Here is a 24,827-nt window from a genome sequence, read left to right as displayed (position 1 = left end):
CACCCTCACGGATCCGGATGAGATTGTATGCACCTCTCAAGTCCAGCTTTGTAAAGATGGTAGTTCCGCTAACTCTGTCAAAGAGCTCAGTAATCAGGGGTAAAGGATAACGGTTCTTGATGGTAATGTCGTTCAAACCTCTGTAGTCGATGCACGGCCGCAGACCACCATCTTTCTTTTTTACAAAAAAGAAGCCTGCGCCGGCTGGGGAAGAAGAAGGTCGAATGAACCCCTTTGCTAGGTTCTCTTTAATGTATTCCTCCATAGAATGCGTCTCAGGCAGAGACAACGGATAAGTTCGGCCTCGAGGTGGAACCTTCCCTGGAACGAGATCAATCGGGCAGTCCCATTCTCTATGAGGAGGACGGATATCAGCAGAAGCTTTACTGAACACATCCGTGAAATCTTGATATGGAGGAGGTGGAACATCAGACGAGCTGGGGGAGGAAGAACAGACAGGCAATACTTTAAACAAACATGTCTCAGCACAGGAGGAACCCCATGCCAGGATTTGCGTAGTCGTCCAATCAATTGTAGGATTGTGAAGACGGAGCCATGGAAGGCCCAGGACCACAGGATGTGTGGCTCTTGGAATCACTAAAAAAGAAATAAGTTCGGAATGAAGAACTCCCACTCTCAGACGAACTGGTAGAGTCCTTAAAGAAATAACTGCATCAAAAATTTTGCTGCCATCCACGGCAGTTAAAGAAATGGACGAAGGAAGTCTCTCGGTGGGTAGGGACCACCGTTTAACATAGGCTTCGGTAATAAAGTTCCCAGCTGCTCCGGAATCAAGGAGGGCAATGACGTTCCGATAACGTTGAGCAACTTGAAGCGAGACTGGGAGATTACAATCTTGAGGAGATGGAGAGGAGATCATTACTCCTAGCCGGCCCTCTCCTTGGCGAGCTAGGATTTGGAGTTTCCCGGACGTTTGGGACAGGCATTAATGGTGTGAGACGGAGCTGCACAATAAAGACAGAGAGACTCGGAGAGACGTCTTCGGCGCTCAGCAGGAGTTAAACGGGAACGGCCAATTTGCATGGACTCATCTTTAGTTGGTGACAGTTGGCGAGGAGGAGGAGCAGAAGATTTTGGAGCAGATGATCTTCCACGCTCAGTTGCTCTCTCTCTGAAACGTAAATCAACTTTCGTGCAGAGTGAGATTAGCTCATCTAACTTAGAGGGTAAGTCTCTGGTAGCTAACTCATCTTTAATATGCTCAGATAAGCCATGCCAGAATGCAGCATACAGGGCCTCGTCGTTCCATGCCAGTTCGGATGCCAGGATCTGGAACTGTATCAGATATTGTCCTACAGTACGTGACACCTGGCGTAAACGGAGAATCTCGGATGAAGCTGAGGTTACCCGGCCTGGCTCGTCGAAGATGCGCCTGAATGTTGTCACGAATGCAGTGTAAGAAGATAGCAGGGTGTCGGACCTCTCCCATAACGGTGATGCCCAATCAAGGGCTGAGCCACTGAGAAGAGAAATAATGTAGGCAATTTTTGTACGGTCACTGGGAAAATTGCCAGGTTGTAGCTCAAACTGAATCTCACACTGGTTGAGAAATCCCCTGCAGAATCTTGGAGATCCGTCAAATTTTGCTGGCGTTGGAAGATGAAGACGTGGAGCAGAAATGGGTAAGGTGGGTGGGGTTATAGCTGGAGTCACTGTGGTTGACGCACCAGACGCGCCTGATCCACGGAGAGTTGTCTGAATCCCATCCAGCCGAGTAGAGAGATCCTGGAGACAGCGGATGATGTGGCCCTGTGCAGCCTCCTGATGTTCTAGTCGGGCTGCCAGTTCTTGCATCGGCCTGGCCGCTTGATCCTGGTCTCCGGCTGGATTCATTAGGTCAGTGCTTACTGTCACAACTGAGGGCCTGAGCTGACGGGAGGCAGCCTCAGTTGTAGGGGCTGAGATGTACCGGAACCTGGGAGGTTGTATCAGACCCCTGGACATGTAAGTAACATGAAGAAGAACCGCCCGAAGGCGTGACCACGACAACTTGAATAAAAGTCAATGATGTTTATTTATGACAAACTCCATGCATCACAGTAGCAGTAAAAGAAACATAAAATCAGCAGAGAAATAATACAGTTCCTGGGTACTACAGGGTGGCAGGGGCCACAGAGCTCTGGTAGTATGAGACAGTTCTTATTATCTGCGAGTTGGAAAGTCCTTACCAGGCCTGACTGTAGCAATGAAGAAAGCCCAGGATCGTACCAGCTGGTGTTCCAGGGAAAGCTGGACTGCTGTAAATAAAATAGCTGCTGTGGGTTCTGGTTGGAACCAGACAGATGTTGGCACGGAGTGGATACTGGCTGGAACCAGTTAAATAATAAATGAAGCTTGAGAGCGATGCAATATGAATGAAATGTAGAGTTTGAGAGCGGAGAAATGATAATACCGGTGGAGAGTGGTAAACTGTAGAAAGGACACCGGCCCTTTAAGAGAAGCTGTACTCTGCTGGAAGCTGGGCTGGAAGCAGGTAATGTTGTAGCTGGAAACAGATGAATCCACAATGGATCGGAGAGTCAGGCTACACCGCAGGTGGAATGCTGGTGCGGATCTCTATGATGGAAGTCTTGAGACAGGAGCTGGAACCTGGAAGACAATCACAGGAGAGAGACAAACAGGAACTAGGTTTGACAACCAAAGCACTGACGCCTTCCTTGCTCAGGCACAGTGTATTTATACCTGCAGCAAGGAAGGGATTGGCTAGGCAATTATGCAGATTATCAATACTGAGAACAGATTGGTGGAAATGATCAGCTGACAGAATCCAAGATGGCTGCGCCCATGCAGACACTTGGAGGGAAGTTTGGTTTGTAATCCATGTGGTAATGAAAACAGTAATGGCGGCGCCGGCCACCGGAGACAGGAGGCGCCAAGCTGACAGGTGCACATCCAACCACGCGGACACAGCGGAGGCCGCGGCTGACGTAATCGCCACTCAGACACTCTGCATGCAGAAGCTCAGGGACGGCGGCGGAGGCCGCGGGAGACGCCATGCCAGGTGTAATATGGCGTTTACTGTGACAGCGTCTCAGAGTGACATGAGAGGATACAGGAATGTAAACATCAGGATAACAGATGGGATCCGGTCCTGGAGCGCTGAGCCAGCCTTAGGAGGCATCGGATGGGTAAGAAATGGCGTCCAGATACCCGGATCGTGACAGGGTGGCGTTGTTGGACTGTGGGTCGAATCTGGAGCGATTTCCCAGTTTGGAGATGCGGCTAGGTAGTGCTGGTTCAGTGTTCACCATGGGATGTTTAAAGAAATGTTCTTTAATTTTTAGTGAGCGTGCCAATTTAAATGATTCCACCTTCCATTTAAATGGATCCATGTAGTTGGTGGGAATGAAAGTAAGTCCCTTGCTGAGCAGTCGTTGTTCAGAGTCCTGAAGAATATATGAGGACAGGTTAAAAATTAAGTGGCTCTGTTCTTGGGTGGTCTTCCCACTGTTCTGCCTCCTCGTTTGGCCTCCCCGTCTTGTTTTGGTCTTCCCCGGGTAGAGGCCACAGCCCGGGTGCTTGCCACTAAAGGGGTCATGGTTTGTCTGGCTCCAATACCCGTGGCTCCCATTTCATCATTATCGCTTGCAGAGGTGCTCGAAAAGCGGACCCGTTGTGGTCTTCTCAAGTTGCCGGCCCCCCGGCCACGTCCACGGGTCTGATTGCTCTGCCCAAGCCAGGTGTAAACTCTGTGTTGAGCGTAGTCTGTGACCACCTTCCTGTGTTTTTCTTTTTTGTATTTCACCAAGTTATTTTTATATTCGTCCAGTTGGGTCTGTAATTTGGATACCCAATCTGTGGACTTATCGGATGTCATGGTGGTCAGATGTTCCTTTTCAAATGCGCTGATCTTCTCTGTTGTTGATCTTAGCTCCCTCGTGGATTCCTCAATGACCAGCAACATGAGGTCCATGGAGCATTTATTGAGAATTGATATCCAGCGCTTGCAAAAGATGGTATTGTATCGGCCAATAGTTGGTATATTATGAACCCTGAACCCCGGGGTATTTGTTTTGCCCGGTAGTAATCAGATAAGGTGCGACTGTGGTAGAGAAAGTCCATTTCTCTTTTTTTCATTTTAAATAATTCACGGTACACGTCAGCACAGGAATCCACATAATCTTCAGACAAAGCCCTGTCTTTGTGTAAAATTTTCTCAGCGTCTATGTCTGAGAAACTGAGAGTCTCATAATTGTCGCATTCTAGTAGGAATGATGTGAAGTCTCCTTCACCTTCTGAAGTGGCCATCCTTTGTCTCTGTGACCAGCAAGGTGCTGCGCCGGACCAAGTGTATAGATGTCACCAGCGTGCAAAAATCGTGCAAATAAAGTGCTTCAAGTGAATGAATAAAATCAGTTTAAAACTCAGAGGGAGGAGGTCTTGTGGGAGGGTGCCATGGGCTGGTTCAACGAACTTATCCACCACAGCAGAGCGTGGAACTAAATATTTCCAAGAATTGCCCTGTCACTCCTCCAAAGCAGCTGGCTGTGGTGCCCTTCCTTGTGGACCGGCAGGCCCACCAATGTAAAACCAAAGAAATCAGGTGGCACTCGCAGACTTGTAGCTTGTAGTGAAAACAACCTTCACTCCGTGAAGAAATTTATTGTGAAACAGGTAACGTTTCGGGGACGTATCCCCTTCCTCAGACAACTCAACAATGCAAAATACAGTGTATAAATACCATAAAATGACCCCACTTACCCCCACCATCACGACTCCCAGCTGCGTGGACCACAGCGTGTCTCGGCGTCTCCCGGCCCGCACTTCCGGCTTCGACGTCACCGCCCGCAAGAATATTCTGCAAGAATATACAAATAAATTGTTTAAAAATCATACAATGTGATTTCCTGTGTGTTTTTCCCCAGATTCTGTCTCTCACAGTTGAAATGTACCTATGATGGAAATTACAGACCTCTCTCATCTTTTTAAGTGGGTCAACTTGCACAATTGGTGGCTGTCCAAATACTTTTTTGCCCCACTGTATATTATATGTAGCCCAGGACTTAGCTGGAGGCTGGTATGCTGGTTCTTTCTCTCTGTATAAACTGAAAAGCATGCTTGTTTCCCATGTATTTCCCCCTATATATACTAATCTGAGTAAAAACTAGTTCAGACTGGTTTTCCTCTATGTGTGGTGTGGTTCTCAGCAGCCATCATCCACACCCTAATGTGGATACAACGTTGCCTACAGGCAGAGGAGGGGGATGATTACATAGACAACAGTGTGCCTGTGTCTTTGAACTATGGAGGTCATTCCGACCTGATCGCACGCTAGCTATTATTTACAGCGCTGCGATCAGATAGTCGCCGCCTATAGGGGAGTGTATTTTTGCTGTGCAAGTGTGCGAACGCATGTGCAGCCGAGCAGTACAAAAAAATTTGTGCAGTTTGAGTAGCCCAGAACTTAGCCACTGCGATCACTTCAGCCTGTCCGGGACCGGTATTGACGTCAGGAACCCCTACCAGCGAACACATGAACACGCCTGCGTTTTTCCAAACACTCCCAGAAAACGGTCAGTTGCCACCCATAAACGCCCTCTTCCTGTCAATCGCCTTGCGATCGGCTGTGCGAATGGATACTAAGTTAAATCCATTGCACAGCAACGATCCGCTTTGTACCCATACGACGCACCTGCGCATTGCGGAGCATACGCATGCGCAGTACTGACCTGATCGCAGCGCAGCAAAAAAACCTAGCGTGCAATCAGGTCGAAATGACCCCTTATGTCTCAAGGGTTAACTTGCTAGCTGCTGCCAAAACTTAAGATAGTACTTCTTAACAGGTTATAGAAATTCTCTACCTTAGGAGTTGAGCAATTATTATGCTATAAGATCTGTGTAAATATACCAGATATTCATGTACACAGAAAACTCTCCATTAAGGAGTTAACTGGTTACTCATTCAGGGGACCATGGAGTCTGCCTAATACGATAATTCATGTGACTAAGAAATTCATATTCAGCCTTACCTTCCCTCCAGAGGATAGAAAGGTCTGGAAAAACCCCTAAAGTAGATAACTCAATAAAAAAAAATAAACCGGAATACCTATTCAACGGGAGTTGTCTATCAGAGATTGGCATTGCTGCCTCACATCCCTGGGGTCGGGGGGTTCTGTGCCCATCACGATCTGGCTGTGTGGAGTTTGTATGTTCTCCCCGTGCCATACCTCCCGACTTATATCTCTAGCATGGAGGGACACCCGCGCCCCTCCCCCCGTCTGAAAAGGGGGTATGACCTATGGGAAAGGGGGCGTGGCTTTAGTTAAACATACAGGAAGAGAGAAGCGCTCATGGGTTCATAATAGACACCTAATAAGTGTATTCAGAGCCGGTAAATGGATTAAAAATGTATTTAATAAAAATGACACCAGTAAATATATCGAAAACAATTAATTAATTGCACCCAATATAATATGATAATTCCTAGCTGGCCAGCAGTTTGCATTGGCAATAATTACTATTAAAACTTCCCTCAATAAGGAATCAGTGCACTGAAAGAACTGTGCTGTTGTACTCTCAGCGTGTGGTAACTTTGTATCAGTCAATGATGGTAACTGTTGCACGCTGAGATTATAAAGGTGTAACGGCTAATGGCAGCGTTTACAAAGTGTCCGATTACCTCCCTTGTAGATATAGCGGTGTGGTCCTGCCCCAGTAACCGAGCGTCCTCGGATGTTTAGAATTGTCCACGGGGGTTGCCTTTCATATCACCGGCTGTGACTACAGGTTGCTTCACGGGAGGAGAATATTAAGCGGACTTGAAGTGCTGACGCTTGTTTAAGCGGGATACTTCTGCTCGTGGCGGGATGGACAGATGGCAATGTCTCGTAGCGGCTCCCGCTCTGCTATGCCGTGCACCTCTGTGTTAGCCAGGAATACTGCTGCAGCTGCACAAAGTGGGCGGAGACTGACGCGTTTGCTGAATGAGCCGCGCCTCCGTTTTAGTCACTGAGGGGGCATGCCCAGCGCTCTCTGAGCTGCTGGCATGCCACCTCTCCTTCTGTCTCCACTGAATAGATGCTGTTCGCATGCGCACAACATCTATTCACCACTGCTCTGCTAAGCAGAGCAGCAAGTGCAGGAGCCTCCCAACTGCCCCCCCACCGCGGGACACTGCAGCCCGTGGGTGGGACAGCACCAAAAAAAGATGGGACTGTCCCGCAAAAATTGGGATAGTTGGGAGGTATGCTGTGCTTTCCCACAAAATGGAAAACTGATGTCTACTACATAACCACAAGGTTAGAGACCCATCTCTGTAGGCTGCTGGATTACGCAGGCCGGTAACCTTTACCAGGGTTAAAACGAGAAAGCATCGCCAGCTGGCTTTATGATGCTTATGCGGCATATGCAGGAGTTTAAAAGCTTCCTAAGCAAGGCGGTTAAAATACATAATAAAAAAAAATAGGCAGTATAAATGCCTGTGCATCGCCTATTGTCTTTCTGGCCAATGTCAAGGGTATTATCTGTTCTTATTAGTTTCATGTCTGATACGCCCCCAATCTGGGAGCCATATATTATATGAAAATTTAGAACAGGGAGATGGGTAAAGAGCTTGCTTTGCCCACTCCGCGTATTAACCGAGTACTGCAGTACTACTATGACATTCTCTGCTCGCAGAGCTTATGATTACGTCAGTGGTTAGTGAATGCTGGGTTCAGGGATCTTACGGATCACTATCGGTGGGTCCATCTACCTACCATCACGGCTACGCCCACCAGATGTGTTTACCCGAGATCATCATCTTAGGGTTGCAAGTATTGTGGGCAGTGCCAGTGGTGCCTCAATGCAACAGAGGCACCAGAGGAGTAACAGACCTATTTTACAGGATCACAAAAACAGAGCACCAAGTCTATTCCATAAACACTTCGGAATGAAGGTGGTCCTCCACTTCTAAGGGATTCCAGGGTAGGGGCCCGTCTAAAATATTTCAGCATATTTAGAAAAAGCTTCTGTCAGGATCCCTGGGTAAAAAATCTTTGTATCCTGGCATAAAGAGTGTGTTTAAATTCACTCCACTTCACATTTCGAAGAATCGCGGGAGATATTACCAGAGGCTGTACTAAGACTGGGTCAGACCCAAGCTATAGTTCCAGTTCCGCCTCATATAGAAAACAGGGGATACTAATCCAACCTGTTGTTGTACTGACTCCGGACGGTTCGGTAAGGCCCAATTTTAATCTAAAGTACTTGAACCCTTACCTAAATGTCTTTAAGTTCAAGATAGAATCCCTGCGAGCAGTGATTGCGGGTCTGGAAGAACAGGACTTCATGGTTTCACTGAATATAAAGGATGCTTATCACCATATCCCGATTTGGCCACCCCACCAGGCTTACCTGCGGTTTGCCCTGTTGAACGACCACTACCAGTTCCAGGCTCTGCCCTTCGGCTTGTCCTCTGCTCCGAGGGTCTTCATGAAGGTGATGGCGGAAATGATGTTCCAGCTCCGAGTCCAAGGGGTCAACATCATTCCTTACCTGGATGATCTCTTGATAAAGGCTTGATCCAGGAAGCTTCTATTGCTCAATATCAACCGCACTATTCAACTTCTGTCACATCATTGGTGGATTCTAAATTTACAGAAGTTTCACCTGGAGCCAACTCAGCGGCTCCTGTTCCTGGGAATGTTTCTGGATAAAGTGGCTGAGAAGGTATTCCTCCCAGAGGACAAGGCAAGGACACTCCAGGAGATGGTCCGAGCAGTTCTAAGGCCTAATCGGATATCCATCCTTGCATACGGTTGTTGGGAAAGATGGTAGCCTCTTATGAGGCATCCAGTACGGAAGGTTCCATGCCAGATCGTTTCAATTGGATCTCCTGAGCAAGTGGTCCGGATCACATATTCAGATGCATCGGATCATACGCCTCTCACCTCAGGCCAGGATTTCCCTCCTATGGTGGCTACAGTCCTCAAACCTGCTGGAAGGTCGAAGTTTCAGGATTGGATCCTCCTCACAATGGATGCGAGTCTGCGGGGATGGGGAGCTGTCACCCAAGGGGCACAGTTCCAGGGCAGGTGGTCCTTCCACGAAGCCCTACTTCTGAACAACATTCTGGAACTTCTTATGATCTATGCAGTGGCATACATCAAGCGGCAGGGAGTAACAAAGAGCAGAGCCTGCATGCGAGAAGTGTCAAGGATACGCCTCTGTGCTGAAATAAATGCAAGAGCAATGTCAACCATCTTTATTCTGGGGGTGGACAACTGGGAAGCGGAATTCCTGAGTCGTCACGACCTCCACCCGGGAGAGTGGGGCCTCCTCCCACAGGTGTTTCGGCAGATCACCAACCTGTGGGGCTGCCCGCAGATCGACCTGATGGCGTCTCGGCTCAACAAGAAGCTTCGCCGGTATTGTTCAAGAACCAGGGACCCTCAGGCGATAGCAGGGGATGCACTGGCGACGCCGTGGCCTTACTGGTTGGTTTACCTGTTTCCGCCGATTCCGTTGCTCCCAAGGGTGCTAAAGAGAATCAGGCATCAAAGAGTCCAGGCAATTCTAATTGCCCCAGACTGGACTCGGAGGGCATGGTACGCAGATCTTCTGGACATGTCCGTCGAAGACCCTTGGCCTCTGCCACTGAGAAGAGATCTTCAACAAGGACCGTTCGTCTACCCGGACTTACGGCGGCTTCGTTTGACGACATGGCAGTTGAGCGGAACATCCTAGCTCGCAAAGGCCTTTCCAAAACGGTTATTGCAACCATGGTTCAGGCCTGGAAGCCTGTAACGTCAAAGAATTCCCATCATATTTGGAGGAGATATGTCTCTTGGTGTGAGGAGCGCACGTATCCTTCTGCGGATTTACACTTGGGACGCTTCTTGCGTTTCCTACAGGCTGGAGTGGATATGGGCCTACGTCTGGGCTCCCTCAAGGTCCAGATTTCGTCCCTCTCTATTTTCTGCCAGAAGTTGGAAATGTTGCCAGAAGTTCAGACTTTCTTGCAAGGGGTACTTTACATACAACCTCCCTTTGTGCTGCCAACGGCACCCTGGGATTTGAATGTGGTCTTGGAGTTTCTACAGTACTCCTGGTTTGAACATTTGACGGCGGTAGAATACAAGTATCTTACGTGGAAGATGGTATTGTTGCTGGCCCTGGCTTCTGCTTTGCGTGTCATAGAATTGGGGGCCTTATCATGTTAAAGTCCATACTTTGGTCTTTTACGAAGACAGAGCAGAGCTCAGGACTAGGCAGCAGTTCCTGCCGAAAGTTTTGTCTGCATTTCACTTGAACCAACCTATTGTGGCCTTGTCTAGTTCTGGCTCTTCTGCTCCTCTGGAGGCATTGGATGCTGTGCGAGCCTTGAAGATCTATGTCAAGAGGACGGCTCGGATCAGAAAGACGGATTCCCTTTTTGTGCTCTATGATGTGCAGGAAAAGGGTTGCCCTACTTCTAAACAATCCATTGCTCGTTGGCTTAGGCTTACTATCCAACAGGCCTACTGTATGTGTCGGCAGCCTTACCTGTTCCTCAGTCTCTGAAAGCCCACTCTCCAAGATCCTGGGCAGCTGCCGTGGAGTCTTGGTCTTGCATCTATGCCGAGCTGCTACCTGGTCGGGGAAGAACACCTTTGTGAAGTTCTACAGGTTTGATGCACTGGCCAAAGAGAATCCCCAGTTTGGGCAGGCGGTGCTGGGGATGTCTCCGCATATTCCCGCCCGTTCTGGAAGCTTTGGGGCATCCCCTTTGTTCTAAGTGACCCCAGTGTCCCTTATGGATGCTAGAGAAAATAGGATTTTCCTGCCGGTAAATCCTTTTCTCGTAGTCCATAAGGGATACTGGGCACCTGCCTTAGTGCGTTGACTTTTCTGCAGGTTTTTCTTCTGTAAAAGTTTATCTATTCAGCTGTCGATATTTTGTTACCAGCCGTTGCTGGTCGGTTTATGTTGTGGTGTGCTGGTGTGTGAATCTCACCACTCGTTATGTTCCTTCTCTCAAGTATGTCCATTCTCCTTCAGGCACAGTTTTACCTAGACTGGCTGTAGGAAGGGGCATAGAGGGGAGGAGCCAGCACAACCAGCTGAAGAAATTTAAAGTGCACCGGCTCCATTGGACCACATCTATACCCCATCGTACTAAGTGACCCCAGTATCCCTATGTACGACGAGAAAAGAATTTACCGGTAGGTAACCAAAATCCTATTTTAAATTCCCTCTAATGTATTTAAGGTGATAACGTACAAATTTTACCTCATAAGTTGAGTAAAAAATGTTTTTATCAAATTGTTAAAAAAACAAAAACAAATTGTTTCCTGCATGCCTTACTACTGATGGGGAATAAAGAGGAATAACGCACTGGCTATATATGTGTCATAACAAGTTACATAATAAAATAAAATAAAGCAAAAGCACAATATCTATTTCAGTACTCATTTTGTCCTCCTAACTACTTCAATTGAGTTTGTTCAAAGCTGACCTCATTACAATACAATACATTCAGAGCTCTCTAAATCAGTGTTTACTTTTCTTCCCAGTACCCATTACTAATCTCTGAGCATGCTCCCTGGAGTTCTCCATTCTTGCTTTCGATAAGTCATTAGGGTCTGCAAAGTAACTACAGAGCTGTTAAGAGAAGGAACCATTATGTGGTTTGCACAAAAGAACAGTCTGCTAAGCACTTTTTTAATGTACAGTATTTTCAATATTTGCCTTCAAATTACATTTGAAAACTTCACCTAGGTAAGAGAAAGAAGGGTAAATGATACTCTTCCACCTAGACAGCGTCCTAACTTTAAATGGCAGTGTGGAAGGGGTCCAAAAACAAGGCGCAAGGAGCAGCATAGTCAGATATTTTACTAGTTGGCAGAGCAGCTTTACATTTAACAGCCTACTGGTCTTTGTCTTAAAATTAAGTCTATGTCTTAATAGCATTGGGGAAGAATGGAATTCATCTAGTACTTGTGCTTTATTGTACACAATAGAGACCATATTAAAGCAGGAACTTACAGTAGGAAGTGAAGTATGCAGAGACCAATAATAACAACAAAGTCAAGCGCCCTACCTTCACTTTCCCACAAGTACGTTGGGACATATTAACAAGCTTGTTTACAATACAGCATTGTGCACTTGTGAGTTTTTAACATTGCAAATGGCCAATTCCACTGATAACAGAATCACCTGTTTACGGTGATATACTCTATTCCAGTGGTAGCCAACCCTGGTCCTCGAGAGCTACCAACAGTTCACATTTTCCAGCTCACCTGGCAGGTGCACATGTGCAGTTATTACTAACTGTCACATTTTAAAAGAGGAGACCTGGAAAACGTGCACTGTTGGTAGCTTTCAAGGACCAGGGTTGGCTACCACTGCTTTATTCATTGTACATTTGCACCACTAATGTGAACATTTGCTCTGTATCCCATCTTTCAATAAAAATTATTACAAGACATCAGCAAAATACCGCAGAATAGCAGCCACACATGCTTTGTAAGCAGACCATGCACCCACTTAAGCACTGCGGAGGCGCAAAACAGATGTGAAGTGACCACTAAAGCAATCACTCCATTTCTTAAGCATCACAAGGACAAGCTCCTTTCGGAGACCCAGTTCTTGCATGTGTTTTTTAATACAGTCATGTGAATGTTAAGTTTATACTCCCTGTCAATGCTTTGGGGATGGCAAACCTTGTTGACATTTTGACCAATTTTAGATAACCGCTGGGATGCATGCTCCCAATAACGGCCATATCCAATTAATAAATAAAGATTTTAGAAAAAAATCAGACTTGCTCTGGAGGTTCATGAAAATAGACACAGTGATTCCTTTAGAAATCACTGCATCTCATTTCCTGTCCTCTAATTGAATAGGAAAAACCCTTTCCTGCTTTTAATTGAATCCTTCCCTTTATGTTCTCTGGTTCCCGCTCCACATCCCAGTCCGCACAAAGTCCCCCCCCCCTCATTCTTCTCTGCATCCCCCTCCACATTGATCATCATTCCACATTTTGTGCTCTCCAGCCACCATCCCTCTCCTGGCTGCCGCGACAACTTAAAAACAACACCAGTTGCCTTCTTTTCTGTTTCAGTGACAGTCTCAATTGATGCTACAGGGCAGGACTGGAGAGGCTGAGCAGTGAACGCTGAGGTGGGAGCGGGGTTGCTACTGGGATGGACAGGAGAGTCCGAGCACTGGTGTCAGGGCAGGGCTTGCTGCATGGTTACTCCTCTGCAGTGGCGTAAGTTTGTCCCAGTTGCCCTGAGGCAAGAAAAATATTGGTGTCCCCCCCCCTATGTACATCATTTGCTCCTGCATAGTAAGCCCGCAGATTCTGACTATATGAAGCCACTACAAAACTATTGCAACTAGGCAGATCTATGTAGGGGTCCAGCCACACACTACATAGATCTGCTCAGTCACTCACAATGCTGTTTATTTCTCTGACAATTAATTTGCAAGTGTCATATCCACGATTAGAACCCACAACCTATTACACTGAAGCATGCACCTTACTGATGGAGATATCTGCTGTTGCATAGGAAGTATGAGAATTCTAACTATATGAAGTTACTTGTAATTGTCAGAGAAATAACTTCATATAGTTAGAATTCTCATGCTTCCTTTATAGGAGCAAATAGCTTCATCAGTAAGGTGTCTGCTTCCAGTGTATCTATAATTAAAAAAAAAGGGTGTGATTTGTAAGGTGTAGTGGCTAGTGGGGAAGTCTGCTACGGAAGAGTTACTGGCTGTTGTTAATTAACTTAATTGATTAATGTTGCTGAACACACAGAACAGGAGGAGAGGTGCCCCCCTTCAAAGCAGGAGCCCGGAGGCAGCTGACTCTGTTGCCTCACAGAGTTCTGCCTCTGCTCCTCTGATCTCTCAGTTAGTGATCCGAGGAGTAATGCCAGTGCCGACAGTGATGGGGGGAGTTGGGACCATTCGGCAGCATGGCTCTCACTGGCGATATCACCAGTCGAACTTGCATGTCTGACAGAGGATGTCGGTGACGACATGCAGAAGTGCGCATAGTCACCGACAGTGCGTACACACTTGAATGATTTTAACAGTGTATCATTCCGATCTATCTGAATCGACCACATAGTTAACAATGTCGTCTAGTGTGTACCCGGCATAACAGACAGTTGAACTGATATCAGACTCCACTGATCGCTGGTTGAAGTCGCCTGAGCCCATTTCGACTTATGACCCCAAGCTGAGATGGGCGCGACCCACAGATTGAAATCCTCTGTTCTTACCAAACAGTCCACGATAAACACAATAAAATACTATGAAAATAGCTTTAGTGCTATTTCTGCTGCGGGGTACACTGGGCTCCACAAGGATTAACATCGGGGTGTAGAGTAGGATCTTGATCCGAGGCACCAACAGGCTCAAAGCTTTGACTGTTCCAGAGATGCACAGCGCCGCCTCCTCTATAACCCCGCCTCCGTGCACAGATCAGCTTGTAAGTTGGTGCCATGGAGTAAGCAGGCAATCAACAGGGGGGCTGCTCTTGCAGCCTATATTATAGCTTAATTTCAGAAGACAGAAAAAATTTGAAGACTTCAAGGGCTGCAGCTTTCCTGAATGTCAGATAGACATCCTCTGCTGCAGCTCCATCACTCCCGCACCCTGGTTGCTGGGTCACTACAGCGGAGGCTCCGATGTCTTTCCTGTCGGTCACACACACTCGCCGCTGTCCTCCCAGATCGCGTGGCCGCAGGTACATGGGGAGGGAAGGGGTCTCTTTGGCCCGCTTTTACGGCTCTCCGGCGCGGCCGTGGACACTGTAAAGGGCAGCCACTCCACTAGTCACCAGGGCACAGGTAGGGGTTTCTCTCCTATAAAAACCTGTTTTTGACAGCCCGCAGTGCCCGGTGGGGATGCCAGCAGGGGGATAAGGCCTAACCTATAGCCCCCCCCCCCCCCGCCCAGCCCTAGGGCGCCATTTGGGTAAATGTTCCCGCCCTGGAGCTGCATATCTCTCCCTCACTCCCTGTCAACTTCATCACACGGAGCTACGCTGTTCCTGGGACTGCTGGGGCAAATCCTCCTCTGTAATGCCGCCTGCTCGCCAGCGCTGTGCATTTTACAGGACACTTCAGTATTCTACCTGTCAACGTACAGTGTTAGTTAAGAAAGAGTGCATATATTCAGGGTTGTGTGGTACACATACCCTGTGACATACATCCAGAATCTACTGTGTTTTTGTTATATCTACTGTTTACATATATAGCTATACTGAGTATCACTTTGTATTGCTAGTCCAGTGCAGTTTTATGGTGTATAATTTCTGCATGGTACGCTTGTGATTATATATGTGTGTGTGCATGTAGCTTCTGCGTGGCTGCCATATCGGTTATTTCACTCAGCTTGCTACTCCTATATATTGTTACCTGAGGGGGCTAAGTGCGTCAGGTTTATAAACTGATATAGGCATTTCACAAGATATACTTGCTGTGTATTTTTCTTTGTGATTTATAGTCACCATATATCTCTTGGATTCCCGGTTTGTGCTGACAGAAGTCACACTCCTCTGGGAGTTCTTGCTAAGGTATATCGCTGCTAAGATTGTACTAGGTTGCCTGATATTGTGCTTATCATTATGTCAGTTACACGAGGCAACGGAACTGGGGCTTCTCCCACATTGTGTGGTGGTGATGCTGCAGTCACTTTTAAGGATAACATGGCAGCAGAGTTCAGGTTCAGGGGGTTCCTTACCCCCCAGTGGGTCTGTAGCACCAGGGGCAACTAATGACGCACTTTGGGCTACCTTCTCCACATTTTTGAATACACTGGTAACTAAACTTACGCCCCCTGTGGGACCTCCTATGCCACTGCAGCAATTTATGATCCCTGCTGTCAATCCGCCGTGGGCGGATCAAATCTCAACACAGTTCCAGCACTTGAACCGATCACTGACTAAACATAAGTTTCACTCTCGCCCACATTAGACTAAGTCGTCTTCTAAACGGGCCGCTACATCCTCACAATCCACCGCTGTCCCGGACACATCCTCTGAGGAGGATGGTGCATATACTGACCCCACAGACACGGACTCTTATGTTTCTGATGGGGAGGGCAAGTCACTGGTGGATGTCCCTGATTGGATTGAGGCTATCAGGCTCATTCTTCAGTTCTCTGATGATCCTGTGCCTGCGGCTGTCTCTAAAAATCCGGACAGATTTAAACGTAGGAAAGTGGTTAAACAAGTTTTACCTCATTCTCAACACCTGACTGACATACGTCAGGAATCCTGGGAAAATCTAGGTACGAAATTCACACCGCATTAGAGACTGTTGGCTCACTATCCTCTCTCTGCGGAGCTATGTAAAAATTGGGAAACTCCTCCGCCTGTAGATTCTCATGTGGCTCGCATGGTAGTTTTCTCAGCTCTGCTAGTAACTACCGTCACCTGTCTGAAGGAACCGACGGATAGACGTGTGGAGGGTTGTCTAAAAGCGATTTATACTCTTAACGGGTGCTGTGCATAGGCCAACCATTGCAGCAATTTGGGCTGCTGAAGCTATTGAAGCATGGGCTCAGGAGCTGGAGGTGGAGCTGCCTTCCGACATTTCTGATCATGCTAGACAATGTCTCCTATATTGCCACGGCTTCTCTGTACCTTAAGGAGGCGGCCTCCGATGCCGGGGTGCTGGCGGCCAAGGCTGCCACTACGTCCATCTTGGCTCGCCGTATCCTGTGGTTGAGATCCTGGTCGTGCTTCCTTTTAAAGGAGACATTCTTTTTGGTGAAGACCTGAATAAGATTGTGGCTGATCTGGATACTGCTAAAACAGCTTGCCTACCTAGTACGGCTCCTTCCGCACAGAAGGCTAAAAGTACTTTCCCTCTGCCTTTTCGTCCTCCGGGTACAGGCGTACCCAAAGCAGACTCGTGCTTCCAAACCTGCCAAGCCCAGACCGAAGCGGGCTTGGGCTGCCCATCAGCCTGCTTCCAAAACTGACAAGCCTGCCGCATGACGGGGTGGGCCTCCCTCTGGGGGCTCCCAGGGTGGGGGGCCGACTTCTAGGTTTTGCCCAGGAATGGTTGAAGACCACTTCGGATACCTGGGTAAGGGAAGTCGTCACTCGAGGTTACGCCGTACCCTTCAAGAACCATCCCCCTCATCGATTTTGCCTGACAGATGTCCCTTTGGATCCGATGAAGGCAAACACTCTCCATTCGGTGGTACAATCCCTCCTGACAACAGGAGTGGTGGTACGTGTGCCTCTGGCTCAGCGAGGCAAAGGGTTCTATTCGCTGCTGTTTCTAGTCCCGAAACCGAACGGGTCCTCACGGCCCATTCTCAATCTCAAGTCCTTGAACAAGCACGTAAGGATTTCCAAGTTTCCTATGGAAACTCTTCCCTCTATTGTTCTGTCCTTAGAGCCTGGGGACTATATGGTCTCCCTGCACATACAGGATGCCTACCTGCATATTCCTATTGCAGTGTCCCATCAGCATTACCTGAGGTTTGCGGTGGGCAACCTTCATTACCAATTTCGGGCGTTACCCTGTGGTTTGACAAAGGCTCCGCGAGTTTTAACCAAAGTAATGGCGGTCATGACGGCAACACTCCGCCGTCAAGGGGTCAGGATCCTTCCGTACCTGGGCGATTTGTTGATCCTGGCAAATTCCCCAGAAATTCTCCTGTGTCATCTAGATCTGACTGTCCAGGTCATGACAGCCCACGGGTGTCTTGTCAACTGGAAGAAAACGTCCCTAATTTCCTGCTCGGAGCATGGTACACCTGGGAGCGTTATTGGACACCCACAACAAGCGGGTGTTCTTATCTCAGGAGAAGGTCCTGAAACTTCAGGACAGGATTCAATGCTTCCTATCTCGTCCACAAGTGTCGATTCATTTGGCAATGCAAGTGCTAGGTCTCATGGTGTCGGCTTTCGACATGGTGGAGTATGCTCAATTCCATTCTCGCCCTCTGCAGATGTTAATTCTGACCAAGTGGGATGGCCTGCCTCACCGGATCAGATCTCACATGATCTCCTTGTCTCCGGAGGTCCGCCTGTCACTGAGCTGGTGGCTTCTGGACCATCGATTGAGCAGGGGCCGTTCCTTCTGGATATCCAACTGGGTCCTGCTGACAACGGATGCCAGTCTGAGAGGTTGGGGCGCGGTGTTGGAACAACACTCTCTTCAGGGTCAGTGGACCGAGGAGGAGTCTCTACTCCCGATAAATATTCTGGAACTGCGGCCAGTGTTCAATTCATTGACAATGGCCCAGCATCTGATACAGAACAGACCTGTTCAAGTACAATCGGACAACGCCACCACGGTGGCATACATCAATCACCAGGGCGGCACTCGATGCCGCATGGCAATGAGGGAAGTATCACGGATTCTTCAGTGGACAGAACGCCATCTGCCGGCCATATCCGCAGTGTTATTTACGGGGGTCCTAAAATGGGAAGCGGACTTTCTCAGTCGTCAGGACGTACACGCCGGAGAATGGAGCCTCCATCCAGAGGTGTTTCAACTTCTCGTGGACCAGTGGGGCCTCCCAGATGTGGACCTGATGGCGACTCGACACAATCACAAGGTTCCGGTCTTCAGAGCAAGGACAAGGGATCCCCGAGCAGCGTTCGTGGATGCTGTGGCAATTCCATGGAACTTTCGGCTGCCGTATGTGTTCCCTCCGGTGTCACTCCTGCCCAGAGTAATACGGAAGTTCAAGCAAAAAGGACGAAACCTACTTCTGGTTGCTCCAGCGTGGCCCAGGCGGCACTGGTTCTCCGATCTACAGGGCCTCTCGTTGGATCGTCCCCTTCTACTTCCACAACAACCAGACCTCCTTGTTCAGGGCCCTTGTGTTTACCAGGACTTGGCCCTTCTGGCTTTGACGGCGCGGCTCTCGAGGCTTCCGTCCTGAGGGCGGTCGTTCAAACTATGTTGAAGGCCCGTAAGCCGGCTTATGCTCGGATCTACCATAGGGTCTGGAATGCTTACTTTACTTGGTGTGCGTCTCATAATCATGACGTTTTCAAGTTTAGTACGGCCAAACTACTGGCCTTCCTACAACCGGGCCTGGACTTAGCCCTTTTTTGTCTGGCCTCCCTCAAGGTTCACATCTCTGCCTTGTCAGTTTGGTTTCAGAGAAAGATTGCTGCCCTACCTGATGTTCATACCTTCACTCAGGGCGTGATGCGGATTCAACCCCTTATGTTCCACCTGTGGCCCCTTGGTATCTGTCGGTGGTTCTGGAGGCCTTGCAAGAGTCTACGTTTGAACCTCTTGCGTCTGCGGACCTTAAGTGGCTCTCCCTTAAGGTTTTTGTTTTTGCTGGCTATCGCGTCAGATAGAAGGGTGTCGGACTTGGGTGCCTTATCCTGTAAGTCCCCCTATCTGATTTTACTCCGTGACCGGGTGGTTCTTAGAACGCGTCCGGGTTATTTGCCCAAGGTGGTGTCTTCCTTCCATCTTAATCAGGAAATTGTGGTTTTGGCCTTTAATTCTCCTGAGGCGTCATCTAAAGAGCGGTCTTTGGATGTGGTACGGGCTCTCCGTTTCTATGTGAAGAGAACTTCCTCTTCAGAAATCTGATTCTCTTTTTGTACTGTTTGGTTTTCACAAATGTGGCTGGCCTGCTAACAAGCAGACCTTGGCCAGGTGGATTAGAATGGTGATTGCACATGCTTATGTACAGGCTGGTCTGCCAGCTCCTGCTACCATCAAAGCCCATTCTACTCGGTCTGTAGGACCTTCTTGGGCGGCCCGCCGTGGTGTGACCCTTGATCAATTGTGCAAGGCGGCTACGTGGTCCTCAGTGAACACGGTCATAAGGTTCTATGCATTCGTTACTTCCACCTCCCAGGATGCTTTCTTTGGACGCCGGGTTCTTGTGCCCGCTACAGTGCGTCCCCTCCCGTAAGGAACTGCTTTAGGACATCCCTGATGTTAATCCTTGTGGAGCTCAGTGTACCCCGCAGCAGAAAACGAGATTTATGGTAAGAACTTACCGTTGTTGAATCTCTTTTTGCGAGGTACACTGGGCTCCACAAGGCACCCACCCTGACGCACTTTGCTTCTTCGGGTTGATATGGCATTAGCCGCTGACACCCTCCCCGGTGGTGGTGAGTGAGTGGTCTATGTGGCTGTTTATGATTGTCGTCTCTAGTACCTGCTACTGCATTGGGCTGGTTAATGAAACTGAGCTCCTATGCACGGAGGCGGGGTTATAGAGGAGGCGGCACTGTGCATTTTGGGAACAGTCAAAGCTTTGAACCTGTTGGTGCCTCGGATCAAGATCCTACTCTACACCCCGATGTTATTCCTTGTGGAGCCCAGTGTACCTCGCAGAAAGAGATTTAACAATGGTAAGTTCTTACCATAAATCTCGTTTTTGTGTAGTTATCCTTAACAAATCAGCACTTTCAAAGTTATGAACTGGATCACCATTTATGAGACCTGTTACTATATGGGTGTTCATAAAATTGATAAATTCATCTTCCATAATGAACTCTAGATTTTCATAATTTTTTATTGCAAGTTGGGAACATTCTGGTGATACTTCTACTTAAGTTTGGTAAAAGTATTACAGTTTGCGTAACCTGGGCAATTTTGTAATAAAGAAATGGAATCACTGTGTTGTGGTAACGGAGTCATCAAGTTGGTAATGAGCATGTTAAACTTTAATACAAAACTGAATTTGAAAGTAATATCTGAATAAACAGTTTGCCTTTTTTGGTAACGGAATCCACTTATTTGTTGTTTGTCTTAATTTAACCATATCATGAATAGAGAATTATTTATGGATGTAAAATTGCCTTACTTCCATTATATTAACCCTGATGTTGAGATATTGGGGGTCATTCCGACCCGATCGCTCGCTGCAGTTTATCGCAGCGCAGCGATCGGGTCGGAATGGCGCATGCGGACGATCGTCTCTGCCTGATAGGCTTTTAAAGGCACACTAGTCACCTATTGCACTGGCTCAAAGATGATTGTTAAGGAACAGCTGAGACAGGTTCAGGATAATAAAGTCCACACAGGGGTGGATGAGAAAGCTAGTGGCCACGGTTAATAAGAGCTAACCATAGATTAACCCCATCGTATACACACAGAGAAAAAACCACAGCACTCACCACACCAGAAGCAGGGCACAGCTATGCACTTACCACTCAAAGTCTGTGGCAGGTACACATTAAATCTAGCAGGCAGATGATATGTGTAACAGCAGTGAAGTGGTCAGGTTTTAAGACTCTGTGATAGTGTAGGACCTGCATGAAGGTGGGGTACCTTGAAAATCGGTATGCAGGCTTCGGTGCATTGGCCAATCCACCAACTAAACCCCCATCATTTATTTATTGAATTGTTGAGGATAAGTGAGTTTACTTTGGTGAGTGCTGGGTTCTTTGTTTATATATATATATATATATATATATATATATATATATATAAAAATGAATAAATATATAATTCCTAACAAATTGTAATAGCAGGAGTATGTGTGTACGTGTGTGTGTGTGTGTGTGTATATATATATATATATATATATATATATATATATGTGAATATGTGGATATATGTATATCTTGAAGATTGAAATAGATACTCATATCATGTGTGGGATCATATTGTTCAGAGTCACGTAAACATTAATCTGGTGGGAATAAGAACATTATTAAATCTTACCTCATTAAGTTATTAATAATACCAGATTTATGATTAATGTGATGGGTTTAACTGATCAAGGGGCGGGAACTCAGATGTAAACAACAGAAACCACATCTCAAGTCCTAGCCATCGCCCACTTCTTGAACTGACCAATGGTCCCCGGTGCACAAGACATGTCCCACCCCCTAACCAATGGAAGAAGAGCACACAGTGTCTATTGTATTATGTCTTGATCTACTGAATAAAGAGCGAGCTGCAGGCCAGGTCACTATCACAGACTCTTAACGCTTTCAACCTGATTAGCGGAGGACCGGATACGGGAAGCGCTTGCGAATATTCACACATATGTACATTGACTGTAGCCATTATTCTGTTTAGATTTATCTTGTTAGCCTGTAGTGTATAATTTGTACTGTTTTACCTTTTTTTTTTTTTAAATAATCCACGGTGGCCTTAGAACTCTGTGGTTTCAACTACAGAACGGTGTTGTGTCCTCACTTTCCTGCAAGGGTTTAAAGCGTATTTAACTGTATAAGGTTTATAAGTATTGATAAGGTGTACGCACTGCGGGTACTTTATACCGTCAGCGCTACTTAAGGTTTAAGGTGTAACATCATTGCAGTGCTTTGCTGCATAAGGTTTAAGGTGTAACATCATTGCAGAGCTTTGCTGCATAAGGTTTAAAGTGTAATCATATCATTGCATTGTATAACTGTACAAGGTTTTAAGGTGTATTAATTGGGTGCGAACGCACTGCGTGTACTTTGTACCCGCAGTGCGGCGTTTGTACGCTAAGTCCGTACACGGTACGGGACTCTGTGCGCAAATAGCGTACGAAGTACGTAGCGTGAGCTAGCGACCGCAGCAGCTCCATGGTAAAGGTGTGTTTAAAGGTATAGCTTTGTGTTGAAAGGTAATATTGACATTATCAGATACAATGAATGATGAGGTGAGGGTTGTTACTATCTAAGATGATGCAATAAAGGAAATCATGAGATTTATTTCATACTGAACCGTGTTAGTCGCAGGAGGAAAATGAATCTGAATCTCCCAGAGGTGACAGCGAAAGGTCAAAGAAATAGGACACACACCACGATGGTTCACAGAAGATATTGGTGACAATGCATATAAAGCACCAACACACTTATGATGTAAGAAATTAAGAAGTGGGCATAAAAAGAGATGGTTTGCAAAGCATAAAGGAGAGAAAAGCTACTGCTGAGAAATTACATTGGTAGTGCTATGCTTTTTTTTTTTTTTTTTTACAGATTTCCCAGAGTACTTTTGGAATTTTCATGTCAGCACCTCAATTCTTTTCCTCTTCATTGGTTCTCTTTCTTATTTAGGGAGCTACTGGGGTCAGCGCTTACAAAACCAGTGTTTTTTTTTGCTTGTTTTTTAAATCAATCTGTTGACCGGGTTACTGGTCAAAGGACATCATTTGCTCATTACATTCTTATATAGTACAGATTCTTTGTTGGATTTGTGGTTAATTTTGCTGCCGAATATTCTTTGTCTTATACCAATGACTTAACCAGTAGTACTTATTGTTCGTAAAATACGCGCTATAGCGCGTTTTTATGCGGTACAGGGAGCAAGGGTCTTGCTTTTTTAAAAATGACCAGGTCGTGCTGAGAGTCAGTCCTGTGTGCGCCTCAGCTAATACTGAAATGTTATTGGCTGAGGCACACACAGGACGAGTGTCCTGTAGGACCCAATCATTCCTCAGTGCCCCTCCCCTCTCCAATGGCTCCTGTGTCCTGCCCTCCTTAAGCTGGTCTCCAACATGGCTTAGGTTGGTGCTGTGGCTCCAGGGCCCTCTGTGGTTGCCCTGGCAGTGGCCCCAGTCCACTGGGAGCATGGCCACGCTTCTACGTGGTGTGTTCCTTGGTGCTGCAGTACTGGGCCTTCCTGAGCTGACGTTCCCGCAGCTGGTAGAGGCGCGGAGCAGGTGAGGAAGGGGGAGTGAGCAGCGGGGCCAGTACGGCTTGTTATGTGGATGAGGAGGAGAGGGAGATATTCTGTTAGGGGAGGGGGACATCTGTACACTTGACCCCATAGTGACTCCCCTATATACACCCATCCCTAACCATGCCTCCCACTGACCCTTCAATGAGGGTTAAATCTGTTTAGGATTAAAACACTGAAATACTGTCACAGTGTAGGTGACATTTTATTTTGCCACACCTCCAGTGGTCTGTATGCATATGCCTGTGAGGGCACCAGGCTGTGAAACGCGCAAATGGAACACTGGGCCTAATTCAGACCTGATCGGTCCTGTGCGTTTTCGCACAGCAGCCGATCAGGTCTGAACTGTGCATGTGCTGGCGCCGCAGTGCGCCGGCGCATGCCAGACAGCCGACATTCCTATCAACCCATATTCTGAAAATGCAAAAAGATTTAATATGTTTCACAAAACATCCAGCCATCGAGTCTTAATAATTATTGCAGCATAATACTCATCATTTCAGAGGTACAAGAACAAGGTACATAAAGCTGCGTCTGGACATCCTGACGGCCCGTTTTGGATCACTCCATCAAGGGTGTGGCTGACCTTGATGAAGGAGTGATCAGAAACAGGATGTGCGGTGAGGTAAATGGCTCAGCAGTCACTGGCTAGTACCAGAGCCAGATTTACCTGCAATATAAGAGCCCAAGGGTTCATGAGGGCATTATACACAGGTGCAGCAATATATATTGCTGGAAATTTGGTGAGTTCTGATCAGAGAGGTGCAGAAAAGATAGGCAGGGAAGGCGCTGCCTCACTTACCATATGCTTTTTACTCCACAGAGTTTTGAATTATTACAATAATACAAAGCAGATCTTTCTAATATATTCTTTGTATGTTTCACATGCTTTATATAGTCCAAACTCTGGTGTATACATTAGTATGACAGAGAAGACTCTGCCTCACCTACCTCACCGCACATCACTGATAGGTCCAGGCAATAGGATCTCTGTAGTGACATTATGTGTGTGTGTGTATATGTACAGGATGTAGCTGTAGGTACTGTACTGTATTGTCTTGAGAAAATCGTTTGATGTTACTTGAATACATGTAAAGGTCTGCACCTTATATCGTCTCTGAGTGCCATCTCATTTTGCAGTGGTTGTCTAGAACGCTGGATGGGCACCTGAGCATGTGGGTAATTTTGTATATATATATATATATATATATATATATATATGTATTATATATATATATGTGTGTGTATATATATATATATATATAT

The 24,827-nt window shown here is 47.0% G+C and overlaps 1 protein-coding gene and 1 non-coding gene across 3 annotated transcripts in view; both read left to right on the top strand.

The window, feature by feature from the left end:
* Positions 1 to 24,827, top strand: part of TULP4 (TUB like protein 4) — an 807,065-nt gene that overhangs the window by 262,697 nt on the left and 519,541 nt on the right. The window lies entirely within an intron of this gene.
* On the top strand, positions 7,446 to 7,634 carry LOC134913223 (U2 spliceosomal RNA). The gene has a single exon (XR_010177036.1). It is a non-coding gene; the product is annotated as a U2 spliceosomal RNA (small nuclear RNA).

Source organism: Pseudophryne corroboree, chromosome 4 (genome assembly GCF_028390025.1).
Source record: "Pseudophryne corroboree isolate aPseCor3 chromosome 4, aPseCor3.hap2, whole genome shotgun sequence".
NCBI lineage: Eukaryota > Metazoa > Chordata > Amphibia > Anura > Myobatrachidae > Pseudophryne > Pseudophryne corroboree.
Note: the sequence above shows the minus strand (reverse complement) of the source record. Positions and strands in the feature narration are given on the sequence as shown.